General features: G+C 38.9%; 1 protein-coding gene across 13 annotated transcripts in view; it reads left to right on the top strand.

The window, feature by feature from the left end:
• The window catches only part of TJP1 (tight junction protein 1), a 156,850-nt gene that overhangs the window by 89,638 nt on the left and 41,342 nt on the right, over positions 1-25,870 (top strand). The gene's annotated exons all lie outside the window — the stretch shown is intronic.

Below are 25,870 nucleotides of genomic sequence, written 5' to 3'. Positions count from 1 at the left end.
TTTGAATTTGAATTTCGAACTAATTTTTCGCTTGTGGCGCCTGAGTAGTTGCTCCGGCTTCAGCGCGACGAGTTCCCGTCGTGTGTGTTAGCTGGTGTTACCGGAGCTCGCTTAGTGCTGTTTGCTTTCGAGTGAAACTACGTGGTTTCGGTCTGATGTCACTTGCTGGTAAGCACTTACTCAGAAGTGGTATTCTACAGGCTGATGTAAAATCTACACCTGAGTGCATTACTACCGAAAAACTTAGGCGCTTGAGATACTAAGTAACAAAATTACTCTAGTTGTAAGATACTGTTAGCTGGCGATTTTACCAACTCCAGAGTCTTAACTTGAGATGTGTGTTCGAGGCAACCTCAGCTTCCAGAGTGGAATTTTAAAAACTTAAAAGCTAATGCTGACTGCTGAGTTTCATGCCTCATTTTAAGGAAGCTTCCGGAGGAATTGTATTGCATTTTAACATATACACAAACACACTTAAGCAATAAATGTTTGTTGTTAGAAGAGTAACTTATTTTGCGTAAATTTCACACTCCTGATATTACCTAGCTATGGAGATAGATCAAGCGTACTTTTTAGCCCTTTTCAAATGCATTTATATTAAAAACAAATAGGAGTTGAAGATAAATGGTGTATTGAATAGCGTGTTAGAATTGTGCTGTGTGAGGGATTGGGAGAAATTGCATCAACTTAAATTTTGCCGATTTTTTTTTTTTTTTGTAAATTCGGGGTATAAAATTCTCATTTCTGGCTCAAAAGGCTCTCTTAAAATACAGCTATTTTGTGAGGCTGTGGACAAATATTGCCTTCCACACATGCATGTACTGTCTTGAAGCGTTTTTCTATTTTTAAATACGGAAGTGTATTTAAAGTTGCAGAAGTGTACAGAAAGTGTATCTGTTTTGGCTGTAGGCTGGTGTACAGACTGTGTTAATTGGAAGTTGTATCTTGCCACAGCAGTTATTTGAAACTCCTTCTGCTCATGGTCATATCACATTGGCCCTTGGAGCTTGCATACATGCATACAGTATCAGCCAAACTAATTATACTGAAAGGTATGTTAATTTAAGAATGTTGCAAAATATAGTCTCACTGGGGTTTAACTCTTCACTGGGATGCTTTCAGATTTATGGAAGTAATGTAATTGAAGTAGCATATCTTTCTTGGAAAAAAACCTCATTTTGTAAGTCCTGTGACTGTCGGAGTAAGTTCTTCGTCTGTGATAGCTTTTTATCAAAATTATTTCTTACCTTTTTATCTTGATCACAGAATTGTCTTTAGAGACTAGAATCTGATGCATACAGTTTATGTGAATTTCATTGTCAAAACAGAGGTGCTTTCAGTCAATGGATTATGTTAATTTTATTTCAATCATTAGTTCCTGCACCGCTCTCCATGTAGTTTTAATTGTCATAGACAAGGAGATTAAAGAGTATTTTGGAAATTCTAGAATATTGCAGGATTTCTGTGTTCACATTCCAGATTTTGTTTCCTTTGGTTACCCTTTGGTTCCAAAGCTATCCCTTTGGATGTGGTATCTGGTTTCTCATTTTTGGGGTTGTAACGCATTAAATGGTGAATGGTTTTCTCTTAACATTTACTTAATATACTTTTGAGCCCTGTGTCCATATCCACAGTTACCTTGGCACACTTGACAAAAACCTAAAAAAAAGTAGAAAGAAAAAATTATTTTTGATTAGCTGAATAATTCTTATTTGTACATGAGATAATCTTGGCTGCTGTGATTGATTATGTTATGCCCTAATATCAACAGTCTTTAACAAACAGTTTCACTGCCCTACAGTTTTAATTACTTAGCTTTTTCCCCTGCTGTGCTGTATAAGAATGTGGTTTTATTAAGGTGTTATGTGCTTGTTGTAGCTGTTGGTAATATACAATAGAAAGTGGTGCAAAAATGAAGACTTGCTGGAAGTTTAATCTGGTCATGGCTGTTATTGCAAAATTTAAGGGGCCTAATCTCTTCTGATGTCTTTTTGAGCTGTACTAATGGAGGCTATGGGAATGACTGAGGGTCTTAGTACTGGATGTAAACTTTCTTTCTGCCTTTGAGTTGGAGATTCAAATGTAGTCCACATTGGTAGAAACACCCAAACCAAATGAACAAATCACCCTGAAAAGCTTTTAAGTTGTAAATATGGGGATAGAACTTATTGAATCCCTGAGCCTTTTTCAATGCTGAACCTGAGTTCTTGAAACTTCATTCTATTTTTAAATACATTCATGAAGAGTATTTCAGTCTTTCACCTCAGCTGTGTAACTAATTGAATTTTGGTTATTTTAACTGGCTTTCTAGCTCCAGGCATGTATCTGTTAACTACCCCTTGAATCAGGAGCTGAGAGCATGACTGTATTAATGGTTCAAGATATACTGATTGCAAGGACTCCTTGGTTTTCTGTTTTAGAGGCAAAGACCTGTGGTTTTTGTAATTTGGGTTAGCATTGTACCCTAAATCTTACTTAGAAACACCAATGGATTTATTTCTTGTAGAGCATATATGTGCAAATGTTTTTAAAGTGGCTTTTAATTCAGTCTGTGAGACAGCTAAGTTTGGAGCAGTATTTTATTTTTCCCATTTAAGTCTGTATATGGCAGATCAGTTCTTCTTTGGTTGTTTCTGAGATTCTTCAGCTGTAACAATAAAGAAATAAATACATAGAAAACATAAATGGGAAAGTAACTGAGAATTCAGTTTAACCTAAGAATTTATCTCCTATATGTAAAAAAGAGCCTTTAAAATACTGCGTTTAATTTTGCTACTGTTTCTGTAAGTTGTAGCAAGACCTTAGGAAATACTAATTTTAATGTTCTGGTAGGTATTTTTCAAATAATAATTTATTAATTACTTGTATTTCAGTCTTGGATTTTCTTGAATTCATTGTTTCAGTTAGGACTATCATCAGTTTCAACTACCAGCTGCCACTTGAGGTGCATTTTTCAGTATGACTTTGGCTGCAATGTGAGAGGAGATGCAGCTCCACACTTCATAGGTCATTACGGAGTGTATTCTGGAGTTTGGTTCTGGTTCAACGTGCAGCAGAAAGATTACTGTAATGTAAACAGAGCTTGAAATCTGACAGTGCCTGGCAACTGGCTCCACCTTTATAGAGTGGAAAATCAGTAAGACCTTATCAGTGTCCAGCTAGCTAATCTTTGTGTCAAGGAAAACCTCTAGAAATGGGTTTCTGTACATCATAGGTATTCTAAGATGCACATTGTGCTACTACTTAGGTTCCATGAGAATAGATACTGGGTTTCTACGAGTGCTAAAAAAAAGCTCAAAACATAGTATTTTGAATTTGTGCTTGACATCAAGTGTGGTTACTGAGCTTGAATATATGTCTGTGTTCAGACTGCAGTGTACCGTTGTTGTCAAAACCTTCTGGGTACTCCTGAAAATACTTGGTTTTTAACTATTCAGCATAAGGTACTGAGTTGGTAACACAGCTGTAGCTAGTCGTCTACTCAAGCTCTGAATTGTGCCAAATATGTTGAGTTTATTATTTGAAGTGCTGTGCAAAAGCATTGTCTATGTCAGGTCAAAGTGCTCATCTGAAAGCTTTGTTGAAAGTTGAAGTTCTCACCAAGGACTCAAGTGTTCACCCATTTTTTTTGCCAATAAGCTTTTAGTGTGAAATAAGATCCTCCTTTCTGTTTTCTCCTGTCCTCTATACCCTGTGGAAAGGCCATGTCTTTTGTACACATTGGAGTAGCAGGGGGAAATCTGATTAGTCACAGTGTGGGGGGAGTAAAGCCATTTACATGTCCATTTCAAAACTAATAGTCCCAACATTTGGTTTGTATCACTGTCAAATTCAAAGTGTCAGTTTGAGTTAAGAGATAGTATTTGAAATAAATGCTTTTGCTGTTTTTGTTATGGGTTAAGAAAGACATTTGTCATTTATATCCCCACAAATACTTCTGTGTTATCATGGTATAAATACAACAAAAATGAATATCAAACTATGCCCAGTGTTTTCTCAGGCAAATACATTAGTAATGACTTCTTCACTGAATGTACTGATTAAGCAAACAGCCGTAGGGAAGTCTTAAAATGAATTCCATGATTCTGTGCAGCGTATTTATGCTGAGTCCAAAAAGTCCTGAAATGAAAACACTGTCTTGTCTTATAATTATGCTATTTTAGGGACAGATTATTTAAATATGCTCTGTGCAGTCATAAATAGTAGGGGTGCTCTTGTTTCAGGGCTGTGATGTGCTTGAGTGAAGGATCTGAGAAAATGGAGGGACATGTTCAGCTGAATGTTTAAGGTCCAGCATGGATCCCTTGGAAGCTGCAGAGTAACAAGTGCTGCTGAGGCCACAAGTGTGGTGACTTGTCCAGGGACAATGGTGTCTGCTTGGTTATCCATGGGATTTTCCTGGTGGTGTACTCTTAGACAACTCCTTAAGCCCCAAGCTCTGTGGACTGTTTGGGTTATGTAGATGGGCTACTGCAGGGTTGGAGAACTTCCCCAGTGTGTGCAGGACTGGGCACTTGGCTTACGTTTACTATTCCTGTCTCTGTAGGATCTTCAGCAGTTCTTTAAAGGTCTTTCCTGCATTTGCACCTCAGGATTTATTTAGACACTTGGAAAAATTAACTGTATTGTTGGTGCTAAAACTTGAAATATTGGCTGTACATTAAAAAAGTATTTATTTTCTCAAGAGTATTTGGTAAGCTCTAATAGGATTCTTGTTTCCTAATCCATTATAAACAGATGTTCTTCCCTTTTGTGGTGGGGGAGGGCAGCCTAAATTCAGTAAGATGACAGCAGAAGGGAGTGTTGCATTGGAGAAGTTCACATTCTTAGGAGAAGTGGGCAAATGTGACCTTTTTGGCCTACATAACTCAGAAGATGTATGGTTAACTTCCCATAGCAGAGGAAGCAACAACAGAACTTAGTATGGCTCTGATGGCCTTCTTGTCTCCCTGCCCCCACATATCCGAAGTACTGATATGCTGAAAATAGAAATTGAGCAAAAGTCGGCAGCTTGTTTGATTTGTAGTTCCCAAGGCTTTTCCCAGTAAGGACTGCACTGTGAGCAGCCTTCCGTCTTCCCCGCATTTGCCTTTTACATTTGACTTCTTCTTAGGAACTTAATTATAAAATCTTCCCCCACCCCTCCTAAAAAGGCAGTAATTAGTTTTCAACTTGTGATCCTTTGGGACTGTTTGGGCAGTTCCTTGCCTAGTTTGAATGGGGTCCAGTAACAGTGTCTTCCCCTCTGCCCCACTGGGTCAGCAATCACTTTAACAGATGGCCCCCTTCCCTGTATCCAGCTTAAAAATTTTCTTGTAAATATTAAGTGGACCTGTTCCAGCTATTTACACTCTGGGCTGGTGACTGTTTCTTAGGATGCATCCAGATGGGAGGTAGAATGAGCAAGGTGCTTGGAGACTTGTTAATACACTCCAGAACATATGGTCAAGCGATTGGATGCAGCTCAGGGAGGCGAGTGTGTTCGGCTGAAATAACATCCCCTGCCCTTTCCTGCAAACCTCCTTTAGACAGCCATGGTGCTCTTGCAGCAGCATTAATGACTTACTTATATTCACCATGTATTCAATAACACAAAAATTACTAAGAAGTAACTTGTGGCTGCAGAGACACTACTCAATTTTTCAAGTTAATTAAAAGGAAGTAATAACTTTAAATTATAATCAGAAGCAGTAGCATAATGAAACAGGACAGACTGTGAAATTTGAACAATGATGTCAGTTTTTCTATTACTTAAATTACAGCAGTGGTGACATGACTTTGACAAAGGACTGACCTGGCACATATTGCTATAAAAAGGTGTATAAAAATATATTTAAATGTTAAAAAAAAGAAAAAAAAACCAAAACAAAGAGTATGTGCACAGATGCTTTCTGATTCATTGAAAATATAATAGTTGTAAATTATGTAATCTAAAGATTTATTGGTTTTAATATGACTACAGCTGTAAAGCTCTAGAAGTAAATTTGAGGTGCTACTTGACAATGTGGTTATCAATTAAATTGTAATTTGCATGGAATCAATACAGTACCTGGGGTTATCTCTGCCAATTATTGTGTATCTGAACAAATTCCAAGACTGTAGTAAATACATAATTCATGTTCATTTTGGATGACTGGCTTCCCCAGAACTGAATCTGGGAAAAGGCTAGATCACGTTAACCCTCTCATCAGGATGGTTGTTTAAAAACTTTTTCATGTCACTTGACCCAGCATTGTTCCTACATGGTATATGGAAAAAATATTCCTTTGCCCATGAATGCCTTCACATGAATTAGTTTCTCAGCCGAGTTAGGTGACAGGGATACTGGCTTTTCCTGTAAACCTGGACTCCTGAAATAAGTTTTTCACTGAGTATTAAGATCTTAAAGCCAAGCTTAAAGGATGGCTTTCTGACAAAAGAACTTGTGTTTCCTTCAGAATTAAAATTAACTTGTGGAAAGTGATTGGCCATTGCATACAGGATAAACCTCTCTGTTAATAAACCAGCTATGTAAGAGTGGAAATTCCTGGAGTGTAATCTCATATGATAGAACTAAATGCACTTGCATTTTGATTGGGTTTTGCTCTCTATGGATAATGTAGGCTGGATTAATACTCCTAAAGCAGGGAGCTTTTAGCTGGGAAGTACAAGAAAGGTATACAGGTTTACAGAAACAGTGTTGATGGCTTGAATGAAGAACACGTTTCATCTAAATCAGACAGAGTGCTATAGAAGCACTCTGTGGAGGTATTTTTTTCCAGGGCTCTGTGGTTTGTTTATTGTTGGTAGTTCAATGGTAAATCCACCCTAGAATTGCCCAGGAAAGTGCTGAGTCTCAATTGAGGGGATCTGTTGTTTAAATTGTTTGAATACCAATGTTAACATAAAAGGTTTTCTTACTTGTTGTGTTTATTTGCAATCAGTAAATGTCTGTCTTGGGAAGATGTGTAAGGAATAGCAAGGAGCCAGTGGTTGAGGGTTATTGATGTAGTTTCTCCTTTAGAATAACCAGTGGCGTTGGATTTTTTTTTCCTTCCTGCATGATGAGGGCACCTTTTAAGTTGGTTGCATTATTGGAAGGACCAGTATTGTCTTTCTGGCTGTAAACTTAGTTTGGTTTAGATTAATGTGAGATTTATGTCCTGCACTTGAAGCTGTGCTAGCATTATAGTTTAAAACAGGCAGGAGACACCTTTTAAACATAAATGTGTTGTTTCTGCAGCATGTGTTTCACCAGCCTGAACTTCTAACTGCTTTTAGCTCCATTTTTAAAATATCAGCTATACCTTAAAAGTACTTTAAACAAAAGCAAGCAGCTCCAGAGAAATACTGCATAGGTTTTCCTCTTTCTTCTTCATGATGGAATTAAAATTGAGACTTTTTGCCTTGCTCTTTGTATTTGGTTTTTCTCCCTCCTGTGTGAATGCTTGAATTCACCTCTAGTGAATTCTTAGTGGTGTGGCGGCACTGGGAGCAGATGGTGCAGCAAAAGGGCTGCACAGGACAAGGTGAAGGAACTGGGGGTGCCAGGACAGATCCCATGCGGGAGCCTTGGGGTGGGTTCGGTGGCTGCATTCTGTGCTCTGGGCATCACGCAAACACGGCAATCAAATAGTGGATCAAAATAGTTTAGACCATGCCTGTTGGCACCTAAATGGCAACATTTTTAATCTTGTGAGATAGATGGACTGGTAGATCTAATTTTGCTTTTCTATTTCTAGAAAAATCTGTTGTTAAAGTCAATGTCCAGAGCCTCGCTTGGCTATGAGTAAATTGCTTGGGGTGTTTATAGCTGGCAACAATAATTTTTCTTTTCTCTGATAGAAAGTACTGGTTTTCAACTGGAACTAAACCCTTACTATGGAAATTGCATTTTGCTTGCTCCACCTTTCAACTTCCAGAACAGGACCTTTTTTTTACTTAATTTACTCCGTAGTAGTTGCAGTCTTGCTGTATTTCAAAATTAGTTTTGGAGGAAGTATTATTAAGTACTTCGTACAAAATAAAGGATATTTTGGAACACTTGTTAAGAAATAAAACAAACCTTCAAAGGTATTTCTACTTGATAAACTACTACAGACGATTCCAAAACTTTGTCAATAGTTTTCCCTCTATCAGAAGAGCCGACTTTGATGTTTTTATGTTCCATTTTTTAAAAATTTGTACATCATTCTGAGTTTCCTAGATATGCTTACAGTGTAGAGGTTAGTATGTAGCTGACCAAAACATAATACCTAAAATCTGCCTTTACTGTCCTAGCCCCTCAAGCAATGTAATTATGTTGCTTCCAAGTGATAAGCCAAGGCAATTTACAGATTACTGGAATGCTTGAAAACACTGACCTTTCAGGTCACTCAGAGCACTCCTATTATGCAGAGATTGCTGTGGCACTGTTGTAATGTGCTGGCCTGTCACATGCTGACTAACTTGCAGAAAGCTTTGATGCAGCTGTTTTAAAAATGCTTTTGCTGACTGATAGGCACTTAGGCTACTGCCTGTGAACAAAGCCAGCTCTCATTCCATGCTTTTCGCCCCCATTTTCTATAACAACACTTCTTCCCTGCTGACTACACACACAGTTATCTGGGCCCAAGTGTTGACTTGTCTCCATTTAAATTGTATTTGTGTTAATTTTCACTTCAAAAATAGTCACGTGTGTGAGAGAGATGCGGTTTGTGTGGTTTATTCAGAGCTGCTGCGAACAAGCAGCCTTGAAAAGTTCACGCGATGGCTTTAAAGAGTGGGTGGATTAGGGAGAAGAAAGTGTGTGTGACTGGGCAGAGCAGGGATTAAAAAACAATGGTCCTTTGAGTACAGTGGAAAGTCGTTTACTGCAATGTAGCATATATTCTGTAGTTGTATATTCTAATATCTTTTGTCGAATTGCTATGAAGAATAAGAAGATTTTGACAAATGTTTCCTTTTAGTGTCTGATGCTTAATGGGCATCATGCGTGGTGATTATGACTGTAATGTCTTGGGTATTAAGACACAGGACTAGAACATGAATAGATATTAAGCTGACTTGATTTTTTTGTTTACTATCTTTAATTTTATTTAGTTTTATTAATTGTTGATAGGTCAGGTAGTGCCTGAATTGCAGAGATCATGGCAAGAGGAGAAATAAGTACAAAAGAATAAAATCTTTAATTCCGGTAGCCAGGTGAGACTGTTAGAAGGATACATTGTTTTTTATCTCTTCCACAAAACACAGAGAATCCGTATTCTCTCTGGAAATAAGGTGCTGGATGTTTGGGAGAAGTAGACTTCTAAATCAAGACTGCATAAGAACCATGATAGCCTATTACCTATGAAGGCAAGCTTAGCAATTCACAATTTAATCTTTATTCCCAGGGAATAGGTTTATATTTAATATATTCTATTGGTTGTCTCTATCTCAGATTCTAAGCCTGTTAGAGTTTAGTGCATTTGGATCAAAAACTAAGCATCTCTGCTCTATTCTACTGAGAGGTGTAAAATAAAGATGTGACATCTGACTGATGCTGTATGTATCATGTATGGCATTTGATATAATTCTGAGCTTCTGTTGTGCAGCATGGCATCATTGTCTCCTTGCTTGGGGGAAGTGTGACATCAGGAATTCCCCTGTTTACTGCAATTCTGGTAACTGCAAAATACGCGCAACCTGTGCCTAAAACCTCTTGAAGCAGTAGAGTTGTGTATGCAAAGATAAGCACTGGTGTACTTAAAATTACCTTTGCTCTTTGACTGTGTACTATACAGTGACAATGCACTACAACATAAATTTCAAGTTGTAAAAGAATGTAATATATTTTTACTGCTATAACAATGCAGTGAATAGAATAGAATGAATAATGATTTTGCAGCAGGAAACTAACTGAGCAGTGTAGTTACATAGTGAGTGTTTTCTTTTTTGATATGAACTCTGTACTTCTTGTAGTAATTGGTAGGACAAAAATATTTGGGTTTTGTATATATTTTCTTATGTACTTCATAGCTGCTCCTTAACTTTCATGGAAGAAATCATTCTCCACAGCTCAGTTCAACATGTGTTAATCTGGATCAATTTAAATGGCAAAATTAGTGAGGCAAAAAGGATGCATAACTTACACGTGTTGATTACATTACAGTATCTTTGAGATTATTGCATTTGAGAAGAAGTGACTTCTGAAGGTGAACCTACAAAAATGAGTGGATAAGATGCAACTAAATCAATACATTGATACAAGAGGTACAGATTTAGAGGTTTTCACTGCACTTAATTTTTGCCTGCAAAGCATTAGAAGTTGCATGACTGAAAATATGGCTATTATCAGTCAAGCTTTGAAAACATTCTGGCAGTAAGTTTTGTTTTGCTGTTCAATTCTTGCTTTAATGATAAAATTGTACTACAGCTATCTTGGTTAGAACTACTCTTTCACCTCTCACCTTTCTAATGAAGTTTTTCACTGATTTTATCCTCACTTATTTAGTCCTTAGGATTTTTTTCCAAAGAATAATCTAGATTGAATGGTTTCTCTGCAAGCTGTGGTCTCCTGATAGGTTTTTCCATTGAACTGACTCATCAAACAGATTTGTCTGGTGTCCTAAAGCTAAACTCTTCTGGTTTCTTACTCATTTAGGGGAATGCTCCTTTGAAAAAAACTAATGCTTGCTGAATTTGCAGGTTTGTAGATAACTCAGTTGCTGTTTTCCCCAGTAACTCATTCTCAGTGACAGGTGACTTGATAGTTTTTTGGGGCAATAGTTGAATGAACTGAAGCTATAATCTGGGAAAAACAGGTAATTCACCAAAATTATACTGGCTTTTCAGCTGTTAACCAGTTTCTTCTCCAGCTGGTTGGATAAACAACTAGAATGTCATTCATACTTTTTCATTTCAGAAAATGTGCTGAGTGAATGAAAAAGACATCTGCCCATTAAGCACAGATGGGAAATACTTGCTAAGAGGTGGATTTGATGGGTAGCATCTCTCAGTAATTATGTATAGACTTTTATTTTCAGTCGTTGTGTTCAGAGTTCCTCTTCTGAAATACTCTACGTGCTTCTCATCTTCACCATAGCTTGGCTTGCAATCAGGGATTAATCTTGATGAAATGATGATTGAGAGAGCAGCTTCTCATCGGTCTGGATATGCTTGAATTACTGCATAGTTGATTTATTTCAAAGTTGAATTGAAGCCATGAGATCCACTATTACATTGTGGACACGTCTTGGTGTAGTGATTAAGTTTGGGATTCTTCACTTGGTGTGTCTTATCTGTGCAGAATCAGAACAATGTACTTGAACATAATTCATTTTTCTGTTTCCTTTTCTAAAAGATACCAAACTGACTGTTATAGAAAATAATTTGTGATGTATGCAAAATGATTTGTATTAGGTATTTAGGGCTGAGAGTAGAGCTAGTTCTTCAGGCCTGTACAGACAGGGACACCACCAGCAGTTTAACTTTAAAGGCAATTCTAAAAATGCCATGACAATCTCCTTATATTCAACCTGCCAACAGAAGTCTTTTGGTATCACTTACAGTGCTGGTGTGCCTAGATTTCCATATATTTGTCAGACATACATTATGGCTGTCAAACTTCTACCAGTATTTACTGGGGTTTATTTGTAGCTTTCTTTGATACCTCAATTTTGTGGTTTTTTTTTTGTTTGTTTGTTTTTTGTAGGTAAGCACTTGTAGAGTGTGCAACTGTTTTTTTTTTCCTCTTTTCAATATTGAAAACACGTCTATAAAAGTAACAAACACGTGTTTAAATAAAAGCATTAATTTTGGTCATGTTGGATGATGTTTTTTGTGGACTGGTGTAAGTGGTTTAGGCTAAGTGTTCTTTTAACTTGGACTGGAGGAGACTTTTTTTTGGTGGTACAGAAAAGAGTCTCTAAAATGTATTATGGAACAAATGTAAAGTGAACCCCTTAAAAAATGCTTTGTAACTTAAGTTTACCATTCTATTAGCCTTGTTTAGGCTGAGTTCCAAGTGCAAGCTTCAGATACTAAAATTCTGTGTTTTGATGCTTATCACTTGCTTACATGAGGTCAGATTTCATAGTCTAAAAAGTGTGTACCCATCTCTAATAGCAGTAGCAAAAGAAAAAGCAAACTGAAAATATGCTTGTATTGTAGCCTTAAAAGAAAGAAAACTTAAAATACTGCTCTTGAAAATTATTTCAAAGTGGTACTGGTGTTTGCATTTAATTGTACAGATGCAGTCATGTGTTCTATGTAGGTATGTGGGGCTGTAGGTTATTTGAAATAATGTTAATCTGTTCTGTCCCTAATTCTTTACTAATGTTACCCTTCCTGCAGTTTGGAGAGAGGAGCAGAAACTTTTCACTTCTGTGAAGTGTCACTGCCACTGGTCTCAATCTTTAGGTCTGTTAAGTTTGTGCGTCAATAATCTGCACTATTGTTATGCTAAAGCATGTGTTGTCTTTGATCTTTTGAGGGTAAACAGCACTGACTCCTAAGCTGGCAATGCACTGTCAAGGAAAATGTTAACAGTGATAAATGCATGTAAACTGATAATTGGTACCTGCTCCGGGAACCTTACAGTGTGTTCAATTTGTCAGGACTGGGCAGCTAAAGTCCTTAGTGTGGTGTAGTTGCAAGATAAACAGAGGTGGAATGGGAAAAGAGCTTTTAAGTACTTCAGTTTTTTCCTGTATTGTCTTGTAATAACTTAGTTCCTTAAAAAAGTCATGAAGCAATCCTAAAAATATGTTGCTGATTTATCTGAGCCCCATGTTGTCACAAAATTGACCTTTTGCATCATTTACTTGCAGATGGCAATATGCACCTGATGATTGGGGTGCTGGTGGTGACATCCAAGGGCAAGAGTGTGGTACAAATGGAGTTCTGCTCTTGAAAGAATTTAATTTCAAGAATTTGAAATTAAATGACATAGTTTTATGTGCACCTTCCCTCAAGAGCCAAGGTGCTGATTCACACTGGGCAAGAGTGTGGGGTGGAAGCCCTTCTGCCATTGATTTCCTTTTTTTTTTTTTTTTTTTCTTGTGGAATAGATTTGAGCTAATGCACAGCGATGTGAACAAATATTTGCAGAGGGAAAAACACAGTGGGATTTCTGTTACTTTTTTTCCGTGCTTCTTTTTGAACTTTCTCACTCTTGAGGTGAATTTGTTCTCTTTTGTCAATTAAAGTCTTAGCGTGCTCTAGAATGTGAAACTTAAGGTAACAGATGGGGCAAGACTTAAACATTTACACTAGTTATTTCCCCTGGTTTGTAACCTTTTTGTTATTTTCTTAGTATTTATTGCATTCAGACTGTTGAAGTTCAGTAGAGCTGCTTTCTGTAGCACAAGGAATGCTGGGGCAATCCAGGGCTGAGGTAAAAGCTGTGTAAACTTGAGTGTGTTTTCAGGTTGCAAACTGAAATGTCAGGTTATAATTCTGCAGATTCTACTTCTTGCAGTTTTTAATGTGAAATATAATCAGAATAACTTTAAAAAAGAGGAATTTGCTCTTGTTAAGGTGCTTTGGGTTTGCCAGCTCCATTTTTAAATATGGCTTGAGGTAGCTAGAAGATACAATTCTGTAGAAGCCCAGTGCATATTTTAAAATAGCTTTGATCATTTCTGCCCTCATAGTTTTCTTGCATACTTGAGAGTGCATTCCAGAGTGGTGGTGAATGGACATGATGCAGTTTTGGTCAAGAATATAATCTTGTATCATTGATACTAATGAAGTTGTGGGAATAGAAGTTAGTGTCATGTGGTTAAAGCTGTTGGTGAGGCAGTTTGTTCCACTGAAATGAGTGTATTTTTAATTGCTGATGTAAATACAAAAGTAGCTTTGTGACCATTTTTACAGTTAACCTTTGGCTTTCTGGGTGTGGCTCTTTTTACCCCTTTGAAGGGACTGTTTTTAGGTCTAATTGGGCTTTTTGTCGCCTTAAAACTGAATTTGGGAGTGGAAGGTCAAGTTGGAACTGCAAAAGGCAGGCCTCGAAGCTATTTGATCTGAAGGATTGTAATTTTAGGTAATGTAAGCTTTCTGGATTTGCATATTGGTTTTATGTAAAGTTCAGTGTTAGTTCGTCTACAATGGTGGAAATAATTTTAAGTCTACCAAGTGGATTTTCATAAGAGGAGTTGCTTTTGAAGGGTTCTGTTTTGCATGGTATGCATAAGGCAACTTGCTGCTAGGAAGTTCTAATCTGGTCAACAGTAATTGTTCTTGAGCACTTAGTGAATTCCCTTGTTTCATTCCTCTACTTTGATGTGCAAAGAGGAAATAAATCCTAGCTGAATGTGTGTAGGGTGGGATGGGAACCGATGTGATGCTTATGTAAATCTGAATACCTACAGAGGTCAGTTTGAAGCCTCTTGTCCAGTCAGGAATTACTATGTCATTTTTTCCCAGTGACTGTAGCCAATGTCTCCTCTGCCCTCTTCATGAGAGGAGGGAAGGAGACTGGGCTGGCTCCTGACTCAGGCAGTCAGAAATGGCTGGGGTGATTCTTCAGCCTGGGGCTCATAGGAGTCCAACTATGTGGAGTGGGGCATGGATGCAATCTATAAAAGAGAAAATCCAACCCCCAGAAAACAAGAACATGGTGTTTTTAAAAAGTACTTTTCTTAAGTTAGTATATGCTTTGTATGCAGCTTTTCTGAAGAGGTCTGGTTGTGAACCGCTGGTGTAGTGAAAGGCAGGGGTGGGACTGCTGCCAGTAGTAAATCAAAGAGGAGAATCGGGAGCAGGGCAGCTGATGGTGCTGGGCAGTATCTCAGGTCTGCTTCTAGTGCCACTTGTTCAGTCTTGGCTCCCCAGTGGAGGTGGTTTCATTGCTGCTCTTTAAGATGAGGAGTTATGATTGAAATAAAAAGGTGTTTTGGGTGGCAGGGTCACCCCTGTTGCTGCTGCGTGTCCTTTTAAGGATAGGGAAAAAAGCATGGACATCTCTTACTGGTTCTTCTTGCTTGCTGCTTCTTCTGGACCTCCTGTTATATTCTCTTGTGCTTGTTAGTGGCCTTGACTCCTCAAGAGAAGGGAATAGATCACTTAAAAAAAAGGAAAATATCAATTAATTGGAAGTTAGAAAAATATGTGTTTTCTATAAAACATGCTTGTAAATCTTCAGTAAAAATGAGGCTTCTTTTGCCCTCTGAAATGCAACCATATCTGAAATTCCATATTTTGCAAATATCTAATAATATAGCCAGGATTAAGAGAAAAAAAAATTCCCCTCTTACTGGCTGTGAATAAGTAATTGTGTTACCCATGAAAGCAGCAGAGAGGATTATCAAAGTGTCTGCAGGTATGTTGTTATATGGGCAGTGTTTCTACATTCACAGTCAATGAATAACTCACCTGAGAAGTTTTTCCTGTGCTAGCTTCTCTTCTCTCTTGGCTGGTCCTTTTCCATCCCAGGAATGCTATCATCAGTGCCAGGCTGATTGCTTGTTTCAGTTCCGAGTAGCTTTGTGAATAAAGGAGATCCTCTGTGCTGAGAAAGAAAGCAGCCTTAAGCTTTAGGCTGTTGCTGCTCCTTAACCCTTTGTGTTGCCGAGTAGTGGCCTCAAGGTGGTGTTTTAAGGAGGTACTCGATGTGCTCCAGTGCACTCAGTCTGACAACAGACTTTGCTCCAAATCCCCTGGCTGCTGTGCCTTGCATCGGTTATGTTGTAGGAGACCTCTTCACTTGCTTCACACAACTGAATTGCTTTTTCTTAGACCCCATTCACCCCTTTGCACCACCCTTTGGGAACTGAACCTTCATAATCACTTTGTTTTTCATAGTAGCATTGGATAAGTTTAATTTATATTACATAGACACTAAACAAAAAGGGTATAAAAGACTGATAAAATGAAGATGTTGATTGAGCAGTAGGAAGATGCTCCTTGGGATGTGTGAGCTCATCTGCAGATCTGTGGGCTGCTGAATGCTGTGGAACAAGTTAGCTAAAAAAAGCAAAGGAATTTTTCCCCCATCTCTTCTTCTGTACTATATGTTCAGAATTTAAATACTGGCTTTATGGACTAATACATCTTGGTGTTTTTTCTTTCTACTCCTTCAGCTTATTACCTGGTTTTGAGTTCTGTCAGAGCTGTACTCAGTTTTGAGAGTGAACTCAGTTTTGAGATTGTAACACCTACTAATTATTAACGTGTTAGCTTTAGGAAGTTTCTTCAGCAGGAATACCCTGGAACAGACTGATGTACATATAAGCAAGGAGAGACTGACACTTCACAACTGTCTCTCAAAGTGTAATAGATTGTCTGTTTTAAACAGATACTTCTTCAAGGTAGGTGTTTTGAAAAAAATAGAGAAATCCATTTAATAGTGAAGTGATAAGGAAGTTAGATGTTCATAAAATGGGGATAGTCCTTTTTGCTGAGGAAAAATGAGGTGTTTTCTGCTTTCCACACTTGCCTGATAAAAAGGTTTAGGAATATTTACTTTGCTGATAGCTGAATAAGCCTTTTGAATGCTGTGGTGATGTCTGTTGCCTTGTCCTCCCTATACAAGTCTCATGTCCATCTCCTGCCAAGGGGGGGTATGGCTGCTCTAGTTCTTATTCTCTTCTCTCCCAGTGATTTCCTGGACTTGTTTCTCTTCCTCCCTCTATACACAAGCACTGCATTTGAAAGTAAAACAGAACCCTGCTGTGTTCCCTGTATTGTGCTTTTTAAACCAAACTATTTGTTACCATTGTGTCCTTACTCCAAAGTCGCTAACAACTTCTAATGCAAGAAGTTACTCGTTTTCGAGGATCTGGAAGACTTAACATTATTTACCCTCTCTTCCTTTTTGAACTTCTTTCTTTCTGTATCCTTGATTTGAGACTTGCTTTCTGTGGATGTGTGAAGTTAATGCGAGCTCAGAGTTGTACTGTTCTGAAGATGCTCTAGTAGCCATGTGACTGCTAAAATTGAATCTTCTTAACTGACAGTTACCCAAGTTGAGGGTGGGAAGATGCCATCTGGGTGTGTGGTTGTTTGGGGTAGGGAAGGACACTTTTCCTGAAATTTCTTACTTAGAGTAACCACTCTAAGTATTCTAAGGTTGAGATTCAGAAGAAGAAATTCAGTACCCACAAGCAGGGCAGGGGTGAAAGTGTTACTGCCCAGTGACATATTTTTTCATACTGAGATTCAAGGGATAAAATATCAAGGAAACACACTCCCATCCTGCTCATCCTATTACTACAGAAATAGTTGTCAGCTGCTTCCATGAGGCAAAAATGTAGTGTGTGTGCACCATGTTCAGAACACCTGCATTTCAACTGTTAATTTTAGGGGATTTTGGTAAATTAACTATAGAATGTATAGTTTTGCTGTGGCTATGTCGACTGTAAAAAGCAAAAAACAAAACAAGCAACAACCTCCCTCCCCAAAAAATTTTAAAGAGAAGTATCCCTCTGTAGGCTACTCTTTTATTATCACAATGAAAGATGTCAAGGCTGTTATTGTGCACCTGTAACTGGAATTGTAATGCAAGCCTCTTAAACTTTTATTCATATTTGCAAGCTCTGATCTTGGAAAATCAGCCCAGCTCTGTCTTAGTGAGACACTGTTGCCTGTCCTGAGGCTCTTATTTGACGGATCTTCAGAGTACAATGATTTAAAATTTATATGGTGCAGTGCTTGGTAACTGGATTATGATTCTCTTGATTAAAAACAAGGTGAGAAACATTCTATCTTCAGGTGAAGTGCTTGGATGCTTTGATTGTTGCTCTCATGTCTGCATTCATGTTGGTTATTTCTTGGTGGACATATCTTTTACTTGAGTGCATTTTGGCTTTGTACTTTTTAAATAAGAAGCCATAGAGATTATTTATTTATGCTTCTTATATAAAGCTAATACAGTATTATTTTGCTTTCTTTGATACTGTGCTCTTCTCCTCCCCTAAGGGAAAAACCAAACTGGAATAACTCCAGCTGATGTTCTTTATGAGTGATAAAACACTGAAGCCAAGCTGTGTATAAGAGTAGAGAGGGAGGTTGTGTCTGTAGTTGGATGATTTGATTTGGTTTCAGAAATGTGCTGGAAATGCAACTTGCATCGAATCACACAGTAATTAAAGTTGGAAGGGACTCTAGGGATCAGCTAGTCCAAGTCTGTGCTCAAGACAGTTCTCACCAAATCTGATTTATAAAATAATTGCTGAACAGTGAGGTCACATCATCTAGAGCTCAACAGAGCTCTGGAGATCATCTAGTCTAGCCCCATACTCAGAGTAGGGCTGCCCAGAATCTTGTCCAGATCGGTTCTGAGCACCTCCAAGGATGATATTCCATGGCCTTCCTGGGCAGTCTGCACCACCATTTGACCACCACTGTGTTTCAAAACAAACCCATGAGGTAGGTGTGTGACTGGAATTTGCTGCTCTTAAGCTGCCTCGGTTGCTGTGACACTGGTCCCAGCTCTGTGCACTTCTGAGCTCCACTGGTGCACTTCAGTAGGGCTTATTTTACTTTGGTGGGAGGCTGTTTGAGCTTTTACATTTCCAGGACTGCCTTAGAAAGTGGAGCAGTTGCTGTTGTCAGAGTTGAGATGAACTGGTGGGGATACAGGTAACAATGACCACATAATACTTGCACAAGATATGTTGGAGGGGATTTTTTTGAGGATGGAAACTAGTAGGAGGGCAGTGTATGCTGCTTAAGCTACTTTTATTGTGGTAAAATAATTGCTTTTCAAGTTGCATCCCAAGATTTAAACAATTGAAATATTACATGAGTTTCTTGAAGATACTGGTTGTGGAATGATACAAAAAATAAAATCATATTTGAGGTAAATAGTGAGAGGATAAATCCTTTCAATGACATGTTAAAATTTATACTCTAAATTAGGAATCTTTAGGTCCTAATAATACCGACCTAGGTCAGTATGGCAGAGAAACTACTTAAAGGAAAAGCAAATTGCAAGTTGTCCGTGCTTCTCTGTGGCAACATCCCTTGCTAAGGGGAGAAATGTGGCTTGCCACTTTGCTTTTTTAGCCTCTCTGTTCTTTGTGATTTTGCTGTGTTTTGCTAGTGTACTGGCCTGGAGTAGTGATCTGTGAAACACTACTGCCAGCACTTTGGCGTTTGTGATCCTGTGGGGTTTCACTGCCAGCTGGAAAGCAAAATGGAAAGAAACAAACCAGTCAGGGATCCCAAACTCTGAAGCACGGTTTTCACACGCCTTAGCCATCAGGAGCTGGTAAGCTTTGCTTAGCTGCTGGCTGATAGTGTTAGCAGGGTGTTTGAGTGGTGTTCTTCATCTGAGGTAACTTGGCCTGAGATCATTTGAGATGGATCTGCATGTGGGTCTTGCCCTCTGGTTTGTTTTACCTTATTCCTGAGTTTCAGCCTTCTGCCTTTCATGGATAATGTGATTTACTAGGCCTGTGTCATAAACACTTCTATAAATACTCAGATTTAACTGGATCTGTAATCCAGTATTTAATTATTTAGCTACAATGCAGCATCCCTCCAAATTTGTGTATCCTGTTCTTGATTAGAGCTTTTTTTTGGGAGAGAGGTCTAGTATTTTTTGCATTGAGCAGCTGTACCACCAAGCAAAAGGTTTTATGGTCTTGTCTGTGATGTGTGAAGCTTGGACTTGAGAGGTCATTCTGGAAAAGTGAGTCATGCTAAACAAGCTGGGTAGTACATGGATGTGGGGAGTTAAACACTGAGCTACTTTCTTAGCTTGGAGAGAACAGTGCCCAGAAGTTGGAGCAAAAATGTCTCTTGTATAAAAATTAGTCAAGAAAACTAGTGATTAAGGAATGTTTTTAGATATATGCAGTATCTTTATGTTCAAAAGATAGCCACTAACCTTTGGGATTCTAGATCAGGAGGCAGTGGAAATTGTGTTGAGTAAGGCAGTGTCTTGTGGTTTTGGAAGCACAGGGAGAATTGAGTGGAATGGTTGAACAACCTAGTTACTGTTAAAATGTGTATGTAGATATTTAGTCCTAGTTCTTCTTTCAAGGTTGTTCTTTGTGAGGTAAAGGTGAATTGTACTGTTCAAACTGTCCATGTGTACTATTGTAGAGACTTGGTATTCCCAGAGTGATCTAAATCAAAGTAGGTTCATTTAACTGACATGCAGGGTTGACAATTCTGTGGGGTGTGTTGTTTTTTTTGTTTGTTTGTTTTTTGGTTTTTTTTTTGTTTTTTGGGGGGTTTTTTGACTTGGATTGTGCATTGTCATCTGAAGAGCAGCTTTAATCATGGTTTTCCTCATACAGACTTTTCATGAGGTGGGCTGTTTAATATAGATGAATGTTTGGGAGAAGTGGAACTCTTCACTAGAGCTTGGAACCCGAGATATCAAATGGAAAAATTACAATGAGCACTGCTTTACTTTTCAATGGTTAGTATATAAGAAATAAGGTTATTATTTCTGTTTCAAGCAATGGTTGATGTCACTTCTGTGGATGTACACTCAGACAGAAGGTGGGACTAAAGACTGGCTTCTCAGCTTCAGTGATGCTGCTAAGTTTTTTTATACACATCTCAAGAGAGTCCTTTAGTGTGTGTTTTCTCCTGCATTTCCCACTGCTGTGTAAAAGAGATAATCAAATAGACAAACAACATGTACCTGGTGCTCTGTGGCAGTTCCTGAGTCCTTAGTCTGATCTCTTGAATCTTCTCTCAGAAATGTGTTCAGGGAAGCAGTTCTTCTCCTTGGAAGGAGTGATGATCAAATGAAAAGCTAAATAGACAGGCTGTTTGCAGTGTAGGGCAGACACAGCAGGGCTGTGGGTGGGAATGCAGCTGTGGCAGTGGGCAGTTCTCTGTGGTGACCCTGCCTCAGTGCTCTCCTCCTCCTGACTGATGCACCTGCTCCTGGAGTTGGCTGCCAGTGTTTGAAATACCTCAAGTAACTCTGAGGTTCCCTGGAGAGGCTGTGGTGCATTGTGTATGTGTTAGACTAGGGAAGACAAAGCTCTCCTTTCAGTAGATAAAATCAGTCAGATAATGGGATTCTGACCTCATTGCACTAATTGCTGGGGAACAACTGTTAAAAAATGGGCCCCCTGCCCCCAGTCAGCTGAAGGCTTTTATGATAAGACAATTGGAGGGAATCTGTTGGAATTTAAGGTGGCTATAGTTTAACTAGGCGAGGACAAAGGTGAGTATCTGTAGGAAATCATCCTGGTCAGTGTTGGAAGCAGCACTGTGCTGCAGCTGAGTGCTGAAAGATGCTGTGTGTAAGGAAGTGACCTCTTCATTCCTTGTTCTGGGCTGGCTGAGGAAGATTCTGTTTTCTTTTCTTATACTTCCTCAGGAAGCTGAGTGTTTTGGATATTGACTTTGATTTTGTTGATTTTTTTCAAGTGAATGATAAATATCACCCCCTAGATACATTACAAACTGAAAAAATTCATAAAAGAGGTTCAAATTCTGATCGTTGTGATAAGCACTTTTAATTCTTGTTCCCACAAGTGCAGTCAAAATGTATTGATCCTGCATTTAACCTTTAGAACTTGGAAGTTCAATAACATCCTACTGCTGAACTGGACTTCCCCAAGAATAATGGAAAATTAATTTTAGAAGCCAAATTGAAATGCAGCAAGATGGGTGAAGTGTATATATGTCTGGTGTGTCATTCTGAAGAGGAAGTCTCACTCTAAATGTAATATTACAGACAATACTGTATGTAATATAGTATTATACAGTATATAGAGAGTAAATATAGTATGTTTTCCCTTTTTTGACACAGCCCAATACAAGCTCTTCCTTCTCATGTTTTGTGTCTTGAATAAGAACACTGTCACAGTTGTTATGGTTTTTTCAGGATAAATAGGAATGTTTTGTGACATGAGCATTTTATTGTAAGTATGCTATACACAACATGAGACTGCAGGCTTGGAGCAAAGCTGGTGTTCTTTCCATGGCTGAGTTTGTGATCTGACTGTTCACTTCCTGTGGTTTGCTTGCTGTGGCTGACAGAGCTCACAGCTGTCACACACCTTTCCTCTCCCCACTGTGTTCTGTGGAGAATAGGAGCTATAAGCCCCCTGAGGTGGCAGAAGCAGTTGCTTCATTTTATTGTCCTTAGGACAGCTGTCAATGCTGATCTGAAAACCCAGGCTGGTAAAGACACTAAATGAAACTTAGTGCTTCCCACAGGAGGTTCCTCTTGTGTAATCCAGAGGAAAATATATTTTAGGTGGATATCTAGATACTATTTTCTCTGAAAATGTAATAATTTCCTTGACTTTAGTGAGGAATGTATGGGAAGTGATGGCAACTGTAGATATTTATTTATCAAAAATTACTGTTAAATTATACTAAGAAACTATTAAAAACTCATTTGACCTCATGTGTCAAACTTTGATCACAATTGAGGAAACAATTCCTTAAAATTGATCTTGTCATTCAGGAACACAATTCACTTCATATGAAAAGCAGCTGAGTTTAAAAGGGGACAATAATTCCTCTAGTAAGTCCCTCTAGACTTGGAAAGAAACATTAGGAAACTATTCTGGCTTGGATTTCAAGAATGTGTAGGAACTCTTGCCTTAGTCTGAGGTGAGGTGTAGAAATCTAAAAAGTGTTAATCTGCAAGAAACCTGTCCTTGGGAGCTTGCATTATTTTAAGGTAGAATACTGATTTCTGTGGCTGTTGTTTGAAGTTTTCCAAATGTAAACTAGAGAGAGTTGTCTTCTCAAGGCCAGTGGGTGGCTTCAGCTGCTGGCAGCAGCTTTTTCACCTGCAGTGCAGGTAAACTGAGCAATGCTATTTGCAGCATCACTGCATTACTCAGTTCAGTAGCCAGTGTTTTTTTGGGTTGGTTTTTTCCTTCAGGATGCTTGAAGGAAAAGCATATGTGTGCATGTGCACACATACCCAGATACGTGTGAGAAGGTAGAAGTTGGATGAGAATGCATGTTATTAAAAAAAAATCAAACCCACAAAAAACTCCCATAAAAATAACCAAACCAGCCTCGAGAAGGAAAGAAATATGTTGAGAAGGGGAAGAAAAAAATGTTGTTTGAAGGACCCTTATAAGTCCACAAAGGGAGCTTTCTAAAAAGATGTTTACTTTGAAATGTTTATTTCTCGGGGCAATTTCAAAGATGAAAGAGTTGAACAAGATTTGATGTATCCAAGAGTTTGGGCAAATGATAAGTTTCATAACTTCCATATTGATGAATTGCAATGTCATATGTGACTATCCTTTAAATAGTAATAAAACGCCCAACCCACAAACACATCCATTTCCCATATACAGAGCTAGGAATACGAATTGTCTCTAAAATGGTCTTAAGGATGAGCTTGAGGAAGCTTTTCACTTTAATAAAACAAAAGCATCAAATAAATCACTGGAGTCATGATACCATCATTCTTTCTGTTCTTTTTATTCTTAATATATGTGCTCAGTTCTGGGCTCCTCAGTACAAAAAAAGACCAGGACCTGCTGGAGAGGGTCTGGCATTGGTCACAAAGTTGATGAAGGGTCTGGAGCATCTCTGAGGAGGGAAAATCTGGATCTGTTTAATCTGGAGAAGACTGAGAGGGGAATCTCATTAATGCATATAAATAATCTCCCAGACAGATACCAAGAGGACGGTGCCAGACTCTTCAGTGGTGCCCAGCGACAGGCCGAGGAGCGATGGCTGTCGATGAAACACAGGAAGTTTCACCTCAGCATGAGGGAGAACTTCTTTCCATGGAGGCTGGCAGAGCACTGGGAGGGCTGCCCAGGGAGGGTGTGGGGTCTCCCTCCCTGGAGACATTCCAAACCCACCTGGACACATACCCGTGTCACCTGCTCCAGGTGCCCCTGCCTTGGCAGGAGGGTTGGACTGGATGAACCCCAAAGGTCCCTTCCAGCCTTAAAAATAATACGGTTCTGTGGGATTCTGGGATGTAAAGTCATTGGTAATATAGATGTAGGAGTTTGCAACGTTGTCCACTTGCATTTCAAATGTATTAAAGAGTCTCTTAAATTATTACAACTCTAGAATGGGATATCTTAGTTTTCTCCTATATTCCTAGTTTCTGAGTGTTAGGTTGTATATATTTCTCAGTTCCTGCTGAGTCACCTTGATTTTCCTTAAATTAGTGGTGGATAGCATGAAAAATAGAAGACTTTGGGTATGGCCTTAGCAGCATTGCAGCAGGGACCTCAGCTGATGGTAGCACAGGCTCGTTCTTCTGCCTCAGTTGTCAGTGCTAAGTGGGTGATCACCTTCACGGGTCTTCTTCAAACTTCCTTTGGGCTTTTGTGAGTGAATGCAGTTCTTACAGATCAGAAACTAACTCAAGTAAGCAGTTTGTGTCAAAGCCAACACTCACCTCAGACTGCCTTTGAACTGTTTTCACTGTTCTTGATTGGACTGTTTGGGCATGCAGAAAGAATGAAAATAGCATATTACTTGCTTTGCTGTGTAACTAATGGATATTTGATGTTTCCAAGTCTTGTGCATTTGAAATGGATGTATTAGTAAAATCTAGGGGAGGTGATAGCAATAGTGTGAACAAAGAAATGGAGAACAAAATGGAAAGACTGAGCTTCTGCAGAAAGGAAAAAGGCTTTAAAAATGGCAGCCTAAGTCTGACTGAGCAGTGAGTGCCCTGTCCAGGTTTAGAAAGACTGGCGAGTGTGTGGGGTAGGATTGGGTTTTTTTAAATTTGTCTTGGGTTTTTTAATGAAGTAGTAAGTCTTCTCACAGTTCTTAGAAGAATGTTACATATGGATTTTCTTATTTTCTTACTCATGGCTTAGCTGTTATCTTGCCCTGCTCTAGCTCTGGGTGTGCCAGTTCTCCTAGATGCAGTGGGAGCAGTGCTGAGCTGGTTAAGCAGGGTTTTATCAGTTCGTGCCATATCCAGAGCCACCGGTGGTGTTTGCCCCGAGCACGGAGCTCCAGCAGGGAGGCACAGGGACTCGGAGCCGTGGAAATCAGGCACCCTGAGCCAGGGAGTGCGACTGTGCTGGCTGAGGGCTCTGCTGCTGACACAGGGCAAGTGCAGGAAATGAGCAGGGTTCACTTCTGATCATTGCGGGTAAAAAGGAGGCAGCCCATTTCAATTACAACGTAAAGTACAACTTTTGCAGTCCTTTATTGGATTCCTGTTGTACCTTCTTCTGAACAGCAGCTACTTAGAGCTTTTTGCTTTAGTTTACTTGCAGAGATAAGTCTTCACTTGTTGATGAGATGTTTAGCCTGAGAAGCTCTTGCCAGAATTAAGACAGAATGAGAACATCAGAAATAAGGAAGAAAATCAGTATTCCTTGACCGTTTAGCAAGCAAAACGTTCTGTTTTGTTTCAAAGATGGCTTTGTGTGTGTAAATTGTTGCTGTTTTAGTATGTATTTGGTCTTCCTTTAAAAAGCTGGAGAGAAGTAATCTAATTCTGGGGTAGAGTTGAATCAACTTGTAATGCAAAGGAGCAGCACTTGGTACTGAATTGAGAAGAATTACAGCTGTTTGAATTAAATACCTCACAGTTAAGTTGCAACAACACTTTCAAGGGAAGTGAACCCTGAAAGAGAAATGAGCAGTAATGTGGCACAGCCTAACCATTGAAATTCAAGGACAAAATGCAGAGCTTTTTGGCGCTATGAGAAGAACTCACTTTTTAAACCCAGTTGCAAATTGTGATGTTGAATACAGTTTTCAAAAGTATTGTTTGTAAGAGTAAACCCTCCTACTGCTGTTCTTGTGACACAGGACTGGATTAAAAGTTGTAGTGACTGAGTTACTGTAACTGATACAAATAGAGAGCAAAGTAGATTTCAAAAAACCAGCACCACCATGTTGCAGGGATGTTTGTGTTCTGATTCTGTTCTTTAATTAGTGGATTGCATGCTTATGAGGGGGGTGGGTATGGAGCAAAACACTGGACACTCCCTCTGGAAAGGTAGAAAATGTAGCAGCAGGATGTTCACTATGCATTTCCTGCTGCCTT

The sequence above is a fragment of the Taeniopygia guttata genome, chromosome 10 (genome assembly GCF_048771995.1).
Source record: "Taeniopygia guttata chromosome 10, bTaeGut7.mat, whole genome shotgun sequence".
Classification (NCBI taxonomy): domain Eukaryota; kingdom Metazoa; phylum Chordata; class Aves; order Passeriformes; family Estrildidae; genus Taeniopygia; species Taeniopygia guttata.
This window is presented reverse-complemented; position numbering and strand designations above follow the sequence as displayed.